Here is a 14,896-nt window from a genome sequence, read left to right on the forward strand (position 1 = left end):
GGACACTCTGCCTAGAAGGCCAGCATCCCGGAGTCGCCTCTTTGCTGTTGACATTGAGACTGGTGTTTTGCGGGTACTATTTAATGAAGCTGCCATTTGAGGAAGATGCTAAGTAGCTAACTAGCAATTGCTAACTACTGTAGCATTCGCGCAATGACTGGAAGTCTATGGTAGCATGCTAGTAGATACCAAAGACTTCCGTTTATTGCGCTAACGCTAGTTAGCATTGGCTCGCGATACTACACCTAACTTCCTTCATACTGGATGCAGATACATACTAATGGTATCAGTGAGTTCATCTGACTCTAGGGAAGTAGATAAAAGGATGTATTGTCAAAATCCCAATGTATCCCTTTAAATATACCACACCCCCTTGGGCCCTATTGCTTTATAATGCCACGCTTTTTGTATTTATAATTGATCTTCTTAGTTTTGTCATCCCCATGGTTCCACCAAGTAATTCAGCTACTTGTTTCAAGGTTTGCATATGATTCCAGGCAGGCATAGGAAGTACTGGGACCTTTTCATAGTGATAAGAAGCTCCATCTGGCTAGTTTGAATGGGGCTCTATGTACCCAGTGGGAACAGCTGCTTACCCAGCTGTTATCATTGCCTCCATCCAGAGTGCTTACCTTACTTTGGACCACCTGAGAATTCCAGCTAATATGAACTGGTGATCTGACAAGCATCGCTGAAGCATCGGTATGCGTTTACAGTTTAACAAAGTAAAGTAAATGGCAACCATCCAAAATGTAAATACAATTGTTAAAATTAAACCACTATATGGCTATGGTCAGTTGAATGAAATTCTGTTCCTGTGTTTTTCATGTTGAATGAAAGAGTGACACTGAAAGGTGCGGGGAGGTGTACAATATATATCTTATCACTAGGTAATGATGGGTCTCACTCTGTGGTCCTGCCCTCCTCTCCTCCTCCCTCCTCTTGTCCTCCCTCCGCTCCTCTTCCCTGCCCTTCACCTCCCTCCTCCCTCTTCTCCTCTCCCTCTTCTCCCCCTTTCCTCCTCTCCTCCTGCAGGTGGGGGCACAGTCAGCCGCAGAGGCAGACCATGTACTGCTGGTTAATGAGCCATCGTCTAAGAGACAGAACTCAGCCATGCGGCACTGAAAACTCCTCAGCTATAGCTCCTATACAGCTCCAGGCTAGAGGAGGTACAGGTCTGAGACTCATCTAATCCAGGGACCAATGTTGATTTCTGTATGCTTTTTGTCGTCGTACATAACACATGCTTGTGAATAAAAGCTTTATTTTTGCTGTACTGTAGCCTGAGACAAAGCAATAACATGCTGTGATGATTGAACAGCAAGCCAATAAAACAACCCACTATCACAGATTACTGGGGAAATTACACAAATTGCTACAGAATTCGTTTTTTCCGGTGCAGTACACGATTTTGTGTATTTTAATCACAGGTAAAGACAGTAGGTTACTTAAGACGGAAATTATGGTAGGGAGGTTGGTTGTGGATGGTTTGTGGGCGTATATGTGTTGGTGTATGACACGACTGTTTTAGCTAATTAGCAACTTTTTAACAATTTACTACTTTAACTACTTAGCTAGCATGTTTCCTTCCAGTTCTCTGCTGCCAGTGATTGGAACGAATTGCAAAAATCGTTGAAGTTGGAGACTTTTATTTCCCTCACCAACTTTAAACATCAGCTACCTGAGCTGCCAACCGATCACTGCAGCTGTACATAGTCCATCTGTAAATTGCCCACCCAATCTACCTACCTCATGCCCATACTATTTTTATTTTATTTACTTTTCTGCTCTTTTGCACACCAGTATTTCTACTTGCACATCATCATATGCTCATTTATCACTCCAGTGTTAATCTGCTAAATTGCAATTATTTGCTCCTATGGCCTATTTATTGCCTACATCCTCATGCTTTTTGCACACACTGTATATAGACTTTCTTTTTTTTCTACTGTGTCATTGACTTGCTTGTGTTATTAGCTTGTTTATTGTTTACTCCATGTGTAACTCTGTGTTGTTGTCTGTGTCACACTGCTTCGCTTTATCTTGGCCAGGTCGCAGTTGTAAATGAGAACTTGTTCTCAACTAGCTTACCTGGTTAAATAAAGGTGAATTAAAAAATATAAAAAATGTTAGCTAACCCTAACCTCAACCCTTTAACTAATGTTACTTAGCTAGCATTTTACCTAACCATAACCTTTAAACCTTACTCTAACCTTAACCACTAACCCCTATCCCTAACCCCTAACACTAACCTTAACCCCTAGCCCAGCTAATTTTAGCCAACTAGCTAACTTAGCTAACGTTAGCCACAACAAATAGAAATTTGTGTAAAGTACACATGCGTTATTGAGAATTAAAATCGTGTAATACGTTGTGTGTGCCTGTCATGAATTCCAAATAAGTCATTTGTGTCTGTTTCACAATAAGCTGTGATAGTGTATTGCAATACGAAGATTACATGCATTTGTTGGAAAATTCCCCATTCAAGTTCACATGTGTTGTGTTCGAAGATAGCTACATAAGTAGTGTACATCCACATCACTCACAGTAGCAGCATCATCATCCAAAGGTTTCTTGTTATTTTGTCATATGGGCCTTGCTAGTATATTGCTGCTCAGAGATGAAATGGCTAGAGGACAAGCAAATGACTGATCTCATGTTAACCTTTGAGAAACAAAAAGGAGAAGCCTGGGATCCGTCATGGGAGGTTTGTGTGGCCCCTGTGTCAGGTGACAGAGATAATGGCATCCACATCCTCTCAGAGAAGCATGTCCTCATGCACTCTACCCTTGTCCTTAGCTCCATCTACCCCATGAAAGCAACTTGATCTGCTGTGGTGTGGCTTTTGGGACAATGGAGAAAGCACCTACATGACTGATAAGCCCTGCTTTAGTCAAGAGGGGAGACAAGAGAGTAAAGGCATCCACATGCTTCCAGCCAAAATCAGTTTGGAAGAGTTTGTGCATATATTATGATGACATTTGTGACGTTTTTGCTAGTTTTGGACTTCGGTAAGGGTTTTTGCGGCTGTTCGGGCGCACAATGTTTTTTCTTGAGGTAAGATGACGTCGGTAGCCGAAGTCTACGCCCCTTCGTCTGTGATTGGTCCACAATAGGGATTCTTCAATAAAGTCTTTGTTGTCGTCCAGTGAGAGACGACTCATTTTCATTCACTTGTCTTCATTGAGAAATGCTGCACCAAACATCTTAGTTAGATGTAAAATTGAACCACTCAGATCTCCTTGGCAAAAACGTCTAAATTAATGACAGATTTCTTGAGTTATCTGAGATTAATTCTGACTATTTTGAGGCATCTCATAATGGATAAAGAGTACTATTGCCACATTTTTCAAGCGAAGGGAGTATGCGAGCACACTCGTTCTCTTCGCCTAACCGAGTTTGGCTAGCCACCAGCTGAACCCGAAGCATGCTGATGCATTTAGGCGGCCTCAGACTAATGGTGTGGCCACCATTAGAGTGCCAGAAAACATGTTTCGCACCCTCACATTGCAAACAATCCCCACTCAGCCTCCATCACAGGCCTGACAGCAGGGACAAGGAGGACCCCTGGCTATTACATACGGTCTATGGAAATGTTCCTCTCAGTGCTTGAACCTCAATGGGATCTTGGTTTGATTGTCATATCAGTAATTTTCTCTGCTGTGCTTGGGTCCATATCCTACCTCTATGGATAGTTGCCATCATTTGACCAGACCATCAGTACCATGAAGTCATTTGCTTTAAAATGTTCCTGTCAGTGTCAATAGAGTGTCAGTTTGAAAGGGAAATGTTAAGTATGGTTTAGAATTTTGTCTCAAAAAGGAAGCAGCAGGAGTTTTTAAACCTTTGACACGCTTTATGAATGGCCATGAAAAATGTCCATAGTCTGCCAGACAGTGGCATCATAACTGGTCTGTTAGAAATTAAGGAAAAAGCTTTAATTTTAAATATAAAAATGGTTGAAAACAAGGTCAGGGAAACATTTCTTTGACATTTGTTGGAAGAATCTGTAAAAAGAAGAAAGGAAAAAATAAGTAAAAGAATAGTGCTACCTCCCAGTGATATTTGAAATTGGTCATATCATCAATATTTTTCAAGATACTGAACTATCTGGCTTTAATGGAGTCATATAATGAGGAGATGTGTCATTATAGACTGCAAAGTTCCATTTTCAGCAGGAGATCTCTAAAATTCCCATGCAGATTAATGCAAATGTTCTCTGTTTAGTAATTCAGACAGTGGCACTGAGCCCGCGAATGGCTGATGAATTCATCAGGGGAGAAATGAGGCAGAACTCCACACCAGTAGTTGTCAACATTCCACCACAAGCTCTAAAATTCAACTCTGTGAGACAGATGCTACAGATACTGTACCACTGTTGTTCACACTTTGGAGATCCAGACAGGGTTTTGAGCCTGTATTTTGGAACATTGTCTATCTGCTCTAAATCCAGTAGACGCGTGCATATTTCTCCCTAGTGCTTTATTCACTGTAATTGAAAACCTATTGACAGGTAGTGTTGAGTCACAGCTGTGGTTGGTGACCTAACGTTCAAAACCCAATGGCTAAAGTCAACATGGTCATCTGTACTACAACAAGTACCCTGTGGCACGAGCAACAGCAATGGCAACAGCATGTGTGCTTTTTCACACAGTTGTGCAGTTAGTCAATGCAGTCTCACATGTATCATGAAACAACTAAATCAGTGGTTTAGCCTGGGAATATTCTCTGTGTATGACCGACAGTATATTGTACAGTAAATGTAGGATCAAAGTATATCGGATTGTATCTGTCTCTAATAAGGTTTTATAGTCATCAGGATTAATTTTCCTCCACATGCTCGACAGTCAATAGGGTAATTCTGAACAAATCAAACTCAAATCTGATCCTTTTTTAAAGTGAAAGCCAGTGTTGGCATTGCATTCAGAGAGCCTTTAAACCACAGATTTTATAAAGCCATTGGAATTGTCATATTCACAAGCCTCAAGGGGATTCAGTAAAGCCAGCATTTTCAACCCCAGGCCTGTGAAGATCCTCTTTATTTGAGGTTGGCGTTTCGGTCAGGCTTTGGATTGATTTTAAATCGGCACCATTATATCCGCCCGCCATCCCACATCAGCTGATGTGATCGATATTGTTGTTCAGGTAGAGAATGTGGCAATACGGCCTCCCCGATAAATGGTATCACACTGTGATGTGCACTCCCAAATCAATGGTATCACACTGTGATGAGCACTCCCAAATCAATGGTATCACACTGTGATGAGCACTCCCAAATCGATGGTATCACACTGTGATGTGCACTCCCAAATCAATGGTATCACACTGTGATGTGCACTCCCAAATCAATGGTATCACACTGTGATGAGCACTCCCAAATCGATGGTATCACACTGTGATGAGCACTCCCAGATCAATGGTATCACACTGTGATGAGCACTCCCAGATCAATTATTATTTGTTTTATAATTGTTTTTATTTCACCTATATTTAACCAGGTAGGCCAGTTTGAGAACAAGTTCTCATTTACAACTGCGACCTGGCCAAGATAAAGCAAAGCAGTGAGACAAAAAACAACACAGAGTTACACATGGGATAAACAAAAGTACAGTCAATAACACAATAGAAAAAGCAATATACAATGTGTTCAAATGGAGTAAGGAGGTAAGGCAATAAATAGGCCATAGTAGCGAAGTTATTACAATTTAGCAAATTAACACTGGAGTGATAGATGTGCAGATCATGATGTGCAAGTAGGAATACTGGTGTGCAAAAGAGAAAATAAATAGTAGGTAGTTGGATGGGCTATTTACAGATGGGCTGTGTACAGCTGCAGCGATCGGTAAGCTGCTCAGATAGCTGATGCTTAAAGTTAGTGAGGGAGATATAAGTCTCTACAACACGTCTAATTCAAGTTGAAGCCGTCTAAAGCTAAGCCTGGTTCAGTTGGTCTACACACATGTTGCCTGAACATTTCTTCCGGACCATCAATCACCAATAGCTAATGATGTGAAACCTCCATGCTTCTAATTGTTTTTTTTTCTCAGACTTTTGAATGTGTGACAGAATAACAAGCACAAATAATGAGCCACACAACCTAAACATTCCATATTTATCTTTTTTTGTGGCTCAGACTCTGGTTTGATATGCTGCACTCATCTGCTCCCATGGTGGTGTGTCCCAGCCCTAAGCAGCTGAGTAATGAACCTTTCTGCCAGAGCTGACCTGTTTCTTCAGCTTGACGAGTGAGTAGCTGTGGGGCTTCAACAGATCTTTATAGAACAACGCAGGGAGTTACAGTGTCACCTCTCCTCTCTATTGCGGCAATTCAATAAACACACTGAACTCAGGGGTAGACATAGCATAGTAAACCAATTAATATGATGTATTAATTTGTGGATGTCCATCATCGATTTCGTATGATATGTTACGAATTGCAATTCATACAATATGTTATGAAGTTGCTAAACATATGATATGTTACGAATTCCAATATGTTGTGGCAACGTTAGCTAGTGTGATACCACAGTGTGATACCATTGATTGTTGGATATTACCACACTGTCTGAACTAGAAGCACAAGCATTTCGCTACACTCGCATTAAAATCTGCTAACTATGTGTATGTGAAAAATAACATTTTATTTGATTTAGGTGGCTAGGAGGCTGTATTTATGTATTGTATTTTTTTTTGTGGTGTGGTTTTCATACAAGCCCTTGGGCTTCCAACCTGTACACCGTTTTTTTTTTTTCGTTCTTTTTTTCTGTATTATCTGTGTTGTTTATCACTTGTTTTATTTGGTGCAAGTAAATTAAACTTAAACTAAATCTAATGTTATCTAGGCTAGGGGTTAAGGTTAGGGGTTAGGTTAAAGGGTTAGGGGAAGGGTTCGCTAACATACTAAGTAGTTGCAAAGTAGCTAAAAAGTAGTAAATAGTTGCAAAGTTGATAATTAACTAAAATACGTTGCTAATTAACTAATAATAAGTTGTCCATGATGAGATTTGAACGTGCTAGACGTTTGTGTTATATGCCGACCCATCCACCCTACTTTTGTTTCTGTCTCAAGTAACCTTTTGTCTTATGTTACCATACTGTATCAAATGTAACATACAGTGCATTCGGAAAGTATTCAGACCCCTTCACTTTTTCCACATTTTGTTACATTACAGCCCTGTTCTACAATGGACTAAATAAAACATTTTCCTCATCAATCTACACACAATACCCATAAAGACAAAACGAAAACAGGTTTTTAGATTGTTTTGCACATTTATTAAAAATAAAAACAAAAATACCTTATTAACATAAGTATTCAGACTCTTTGGTATGAGACTCGAAATTGAGCTCAAATGCATCCTGTTTCCATTGATCATCCTTGAGATGTTTCTACAACTTCATTGGAATCCACCTGTGGTAAATTCAGTTGATTGGACATGATTTGGAAAGGCACCCACCTGTCTATTTAAATGCCTACTGTTGACAATGCATGTCAGAACAACAACCAAGCCATGAATCCGAGACAGGTCTCTGTCGAGGCACAGGTCTGGGGTAGGGTACCAAAAAATGTCTGCAGCATTGAAGGTCCCCAAGAACACAGTCGCCTCCATCATTCTTAAATGGAAGAAGTTTGGAGCAACCAAGACTCTTCCTAGAGCTGGCCGTCCGGCCAAACTGAGCAATCAGGGGAGAAGTGCCTTGGTCATTCTGACAGAGCTCCAGAGTTCCTCACATGGATATGGGAGAACCTTCCAGAAGGACAACCATCTCTGCAGCACTCCACCAATCAGGCCTTTACGGTAGAGAGGCCAGATGGAAGCTATTCCTCAGTAAAAGGCACATGACAGCCCGCTTGGAGTTTGCCAAAAGGCACCTAAAGGACTCTCAGACCATGAGAAACAAGATTCTCTGATCTGATTAAACCAAGATTGAACTCTTTGGCCTGAATGCCAAGCGTCACATCTGGAGTGAAGCATGGTGGTGGCAGCATCATGCTGTGGGGATGTTTTTCAGCGACAGGTACTGGGAGACTAGTCAGGATTGAGGGAAAGATGAAGAGATGATACAGAGAGATCCTTGATGAAAACCTGCTCCAGAGTGCTCAGGACCTCAGGATGGGGCAATGGTTCACCTTCCAACAGGACAACAGCCAAGACAATGTTGGAGTGGCTTCGGGACAAGTCTCTTAATGCCCTTGAATGGCCCAGCCAGAATCCGGACTTGAACCCAATCGAATATCTGGAGAGACCTGACAGAGCTTGAGAGGATCTGCAGAAAAGAATGGTAGAAACTCCCCAAATACAGTTGTGCCAGCTTGTAGCGTCACACCCAAGAAGTCCCAAGGCTGTAATCGCTGCCAAAGGTGCTTCAACAAAGTATTGAGTATAGGGTCTGAATGCTTATTTAAATGTTATATTTAAAAATGGTATTTGTTAAAATTTGCTGAGATTTCTAAAAGCCTGTTTTTGTTTTGTCATTATGGGGTATTGTGTGTGGATTGATGAGGAAATAAAACATTTTAATCCATTTTAGAATAAAGCTGTAATGTCACAAAATATAGAAAAAGTCAAACGGTTGGAATACTTTCCGAATTTGATTGTCCCGGATTTACGTTTACTATGTTGCGACAAGTCCAGGCTAATATGTGGTTGTAAAGTGTTGTAGATAGAGCGGATCCAAACTTGTCAATATGCTGCAGAATTTCATGGCTGAGGAGCTAAACATTTTCAGACAGTCATACCCACTAAAACCAGACAATAAATACACCCACACAAGCAATGCAGAGTTGTCTGATTGAGTGCTCGGCAACTCAAGTTTATGCAGCACAAGCCCTCTGAGAAGTGGTTATGATAATTCATTCCCATTTTAGCAAAGTATTGTATATCAAGAGAAGCTCCTCAAAGTGTTGAATTTATCAGTTATTATTGTTGTTGTTGTCTAATCTCTGTTGATCAGAATGTAAAGCACATCATGAGACAGACCAGGTATAGTCATGAATTTACCATATCATACAGGAGTCTGTGACAGACCATAGAAGAATGTTTACCACAGAGGGAATAAAAACAAAATTGTTTGATCTGGTTGGCGGCTGAGAGCGGCATTCACAGCTTTACCTCATCTGAGGCCGAAGTTTAAAGTGTAACGAAAGTTCTCAGACAGAGCAGGAAATACAGCAACAACAAAAAATCTGGCCCTTCTCAGTATTTTCCATGTCTACCAAATGTACTTTATATCTATTGAAAAATATTTTTCACCTTTTGTGTATTTTGTTTCTCTGTGATGTCATAGGAAACTAACTTCGAGACAAGGGATATTTCTGTTGTTTGGGCGTTGAACCTGTATCTTCTACCATCAAATAAGTACATCAACCTCCCCTCTATGCTGCATCATCATATCATACATTTAAATAGGAGTTCATATACCCCATAAATTAACAAACACCAGTCAGGCTCCATCCAGCTGTGTCTACTCTCTAATGGGGTTAGTATGTAGATAGCAGCAATGCTTTCCAGCAACCAGAGAGGGCAGCCATACTGTTGTTCTGTTTCCACTTGCCATTTTTACCTCTGATAAATCCACAGTGAGCACTTTGTGAGAATTATTAAGTGCTCAAAGCCTCCAAAGTTCCTTCCTAGGCAGAGAGGGTTTTGCTACGACTAATTCAACTAAGCATAGTAAGAGACGAGAGGATGTTTTAATCTGGTTTACTGGGACTCCCTTTGGCCTCTCACTGACTCCCCTCTTCTCTCCCTCTCAACAGTCATGTTCAAACATTCCTACAGGCCATAACACTGGCTCGATGCATAATGCATTATTCTCAGCATTATGGCTATAGCTTTGGACAAGGTGCCAATTATGCAGTGCTGCCTTGTGCATAGGGTTGCGTGGTGCTTCTCCGCCCAGATAGAGAGAGACTGCTGTGTCAAGCTGCACTCTGGGCTTCGTTACCATGTGTGCATAATTGAATTTTACGGAGGAAAAATGAATCTGTTTGTTCTTCCCACTGTTGGTGTGTGGACGCATGAATACCTTATACCCCATTTGGATGCCCCAGTTAAGTCAAGTGCTAAAAAAACTACTACAGCTGTTGGCACCTGGAAAAAAAGAAGTTGACAGTGGAAAATGCGTGCTTGATATACCTCTGGCTTCTGCCAGTGCTGTTGAAGACATACAGTGAGCTCCAGAAGTATTGAGACTGTGACGCGTTTTGTTGTTTGGCTTTGTACTCCAGCACTATGTATTTGAACTAATACAATAATTATGAGGTTGAAGTGAAAACTGTCAGCTTTAATTTGAGGGTATCATCATCCATATCAGGTGAACTGTTCAGAAATTATATCACTTTTTGTACATAGCCCCCCCATTTTAGGGAACCAAAAGTATTAGGACAAATTCACTTATATGTTCAGTATGTACTGTACATAGTCCCGTCCAGTATTTTGTGTCCAATAGAAATGAATGGTAAATTATTTATTGTGTCATTTTGGAGTCTATTTTATTGTAAATAAAAATAGAATGTGTCTCTAAACACGTTTACGTTAATGTGGATGCTACCATGATTATGGATAATCCTGAATAAATTGTGAATAATGATGAGTGAGAAAGTTATAGACACACAAATATCATGCCCCCATAACATGCTAACCTCTCACAATTACAATAACGGCGAGGTTAGCATTTTTGGGGAGGTATTATAGCATTATTCATGATTCATTAAAGATTATCCGTAATCATGGTAGCATCCACATTAACGCAAAAGTGTTCAGAAACATATTATATTCTTATTTACAATAAAAGTGACCGCAACAATTCTCTACTCCTCATGGCAAATTGCAGGAAATTGAGTTTAAAACTAAAATGTTTCCATTCACTGCCAAGAGGGAAGGGGGGGCCTTAAAATGTTCCCTTTAATTTAACCAGTCTGCCCTTGTATAATTTAAAATCCAATGTGCCGGAGTACAGAGTCAAAACAACAACAAAAACTGTCACTGTCCCTTTACTTTTGGAACTCACTTTACTTTAGGAGCCATGTTCTCATCACATCGCATTTCAGAGCAAGAACAGGAAAATCCTCACCAATATATGTATTTCCTGTTGTCTTGTATGTTCATTTGTATGTATATTATGTCCAAGGAAAATGCTAGTCATTGTGAAGAGATTTGCAGTGACACCACATTATAGAACTTTGAGGGGAAGACAGCACTGAGGTTCACAGTCTGTCAAGCCAGAGGTTACATATCTATCTCAGGGGTGACATACTGTAGCTGTCTCAGAGGTAGCACAGCTGTCTCAGAGGTGACACAGCTGTCTCAGAGGTGACACAGCTGTCTCAGAGGTGACAGTGATGTCTCAGAGGTGACAGTGATGTCTCAGAGGTGACAGTGATGTCTCAGAGGTGACATAGCTGTCTCAGAGGTGTCATAGATGTCTCAGAGGTGACAGAGCTCTCTTAGAGATGACAGAGCTGTCTCAGAGGTGACAGCGATGTCTCAGAGGTGACAGAGATGTCTCAGAGGTGACAGAGATGTCTCAGAGGTGACAGCGATGTCTCAGAGATGACAGCGATGTCTCAGAGATGACAGAGCTGTCTCAGAGGTGCAGAGCTGTCTCAGAGGTGACAGAGCTGTCTCAGAGGTGCAGAGCTCTCTCAGAGGTGACAGAGCTGTCTCAGAGGTGACAGAGCTGTCTCAGAGGTGTAACAGATGTCTCAGAGGTGACAGAGCTGTCTCAGAGGTGACAGAGCTGTCTCAGAGGTGTCACAGATGTCTCAGAGGTGACAGAGTTGTCTCAGAGGTGTCATAGATGTCTCAGAGGTGTCATTGAGCTCTCTTATAGGTGACATAGCTGTCTCAGAGGTGACAGAGCTGTCTCAGAGATGACAGAGCTGTCTCAGAGATGACATAGCTCTCTCAGAGGTGAAAGTGCTGTCTCAGAGGTGACAGTGATGTCTCAGAGGTGACAGAGCAGTCTTAAAGCAGAGCTGTCCTAGTACCTCAACAACTGCCGTAATATTTTTGAGACAGTGTATAATATGTGGTCCATGTGAACCATTGAGGAGCTGTTCATTTCCCAGATGGTGGAATTATCCATTTGTGCATAGATACTTATGTAAATTGTATGTACTTAAGTAATCTAAGGTCTACATGAGCTGGCACAAAATGTCCCAGTGTTGAAAGTTCATAGTTACTAAGCTGAAGTATAATCACTGGAACAACTTCCACAGAGACAATTTCCTTTTTACCTGAAAGCGATCTTCCATGTATGTCATACCTGTTTAATTACAGAGGAAAATAGGTGAGTGTAAGAGATTGTTGGATTTCACCTGACAGTAATCCATGCAATCCCTGCATAGACCCTTATTGAACCTGGGACTGTAATGTATTCAAGCGTCCCAGGCCTCAGCCTCACACCGCTGTGGGCAACTGACAGTAGCGTCTCCTCTTGGGCAGGGGCTCCTGAGGGTCAGCACCATATTCACACTTTGCATTTTGCGATTAACAGGCTGTTACCATGGCAGCTCTCAAGGGCAGGCTCATCCTTAGAAATGCCACATCTCATTGGCATTCTAAATCTCCAGCTTCGTAGATAATGTGTGTTCTGTAGTACATTAAATGCTACCAGTCATCTTTACAGATATTTGACAATGCTTAACTCTGTCTTACAAGAGGCACGTAAACATATTACAATGAAATGTAGTTGCAGTTCTGTGTGTTTAGCCAGTGATGAACATGGTCACTAGTCATAGAGAACATTGGTATTGCCTAATACTCAATACCTGCAAAGAGATAAACCGCCTAAGCACTTCTGCAGCCCATTACAGGATAATCAATGAAGAGCCATATATCAGAGTAATACCCAGTACTTTTTGACCTTAGAAGATCATATTATAATCAGTCCAGGCTTTGGAACATTAGATCAAATAAGGTGTACTATCAAACTGCCAGTCATCTATAGTGTAATGCTTCAGGGGGGTTCAATTACAAGAGGTCTGCCCTAAAAGTCTTCTCCTGAATGACAGGGAGTGTAATCACTCCTTCACTGACGGTAATGACATTGTCAAATATTAAAACAGTAATTTCTGGAGGACAACATACAGCTTTAATAGAGGAAACGTCTGTGTATGTCATACCTTTGTTCAATACATGTCCAAGAGAGGTGAGATGGAAATTTTACTATATTTGTTTCATGCCAACATTCCAACAGGCTATGCATAATTGTAATATTTACTCTATTTGTAATGTATAGCAACATAGAAATACATATACATTATGGACAATATAAGAATATTTGGTGTTCGTACTGTCCATTGTTAGCCATTATCTAAGATGACACAAGATGCTTCTCAAAGTAACTGTTATTTTGTTCCATTGCCGTCCCACAGTTCTCCATGAGATCAGCTTGACATTCCAACCGAGAGATGATTTGCCAGACAGAAAAATGGAAATTCAGTAAAACCTCACGGAAGGTAACAATTCCATGAATATCGGTCAAATATCCAGTGCTCTCTTGGCAACATGCAGGATGTAATTCTTACAGTATATATGCAGATTGCTTCTCGCTTCAATATATTTGAGCAAATTATATCTGAAATACAGTAGCATTGGCACTTCAGACTTAAATGACTGCCTGTAGTAGCTTCAGATGGATAGTTTCAGCCACAGCAAATGGATGTTCTAAATGCCAAAAGAAGCTGTTTCATCGATTTAGGTTCTGAGAATGGAGCACAAACTAATTTAGCAAGAATATTGTAGACTGCCAAGACATTTCCATGCATCTTCAAGCCAAATCAAAAGTGTGAAATGTAGATTTCACAATGCCTGCCGTTTGTGAAATAAGACCCCATATCCAATTTCCATCAAATAATTTTCTGTGCCATCCGGATGCATCTCAATTTCCCTTAGTGTCACTGTTTTATTTCAAGTATTTCGTGTTTCTTTTCATTTGAATTCCTCACACACCTTGTGGATGAGTTTATTGTCCCGTCTCTATTGGGAGTTTTTAGAAGAACACTGACACTGGACAAAGTGCTCCAGACGTAACACTGGCATGGATTGATTGATTGAATGAATGTATTAGATCATTAGTAGAAGGCTGCTCCAGACATTAGCGACATAAGCAGTCCCTTAGGACCCCTGGCCACTAGGAGAAGCCGACCGGGCTACCCCCCAAAAAATCAATATATACAGTTGAAGTCGGAAGTTTACATACACTTAGGTTGGAGTCATTAAAACTCGTTTTTCAACCACTCCAGAAATGTCTTGTTAACAAACTATAGTTTTGGCAAGTCAGTTAGGACATCTACTTTGTGCATGACACAAGATTATTTCACTTATAATTCACTGTATCACAATTCCAGTGGGTCAGAAGTTTACAGAAAATGATTTCATGGCTTTAGAAGCTTCTGATAGGCTAATTGACATCATTTTAGTCAATTGGAGGTGTGCCTGTGGGTGTATTATAAGGCCTACCTTCAAACTCAGTGCCTATTTGCTTGACACCATGGGAAAATCAAAAGAAATCAGCCAAGACCTCAGAAAATAAAATGTAGATCTTCACAAGTCTGGTTCATCCTTGGGAGCAATTTCCAAACGCCTGAAGGTACCGCATTCATCTGTACAAACAAGCCGAAGAACACCATCCCAACCGTGAAGTACGGGGTGGCAGCACCATGTTGTGGGGGTGCTTTGCTGCAGGAGGGACTGGTACACTTCACAAAATAGATGGCATCATGAGGAGGGAAATGTATGTTGATACATTGAAGCAACATCTCAAGACATCATTCAATAAGTTAAAGCTTGGTTGCAAATGGGTCTTCCAAATGGACAATGACCCCAAGCATACCTCCAAAGTTGTGGCAAAATGGCTTAAGGACAACAAAGTCAAGGTATTGGAGTGG

This window comes from Salmo salar, chromosome 21, assembly GCF_965601325.2.
Source record: "Salmo salar chromosome 21, fSalSal1, whole genome shotgun sequence".
NCBI lineage: Eukaryota > Metazoa > Chordata > Actinopteri > Salmoniformes > Salmonidae > Salmo > Salmo salar.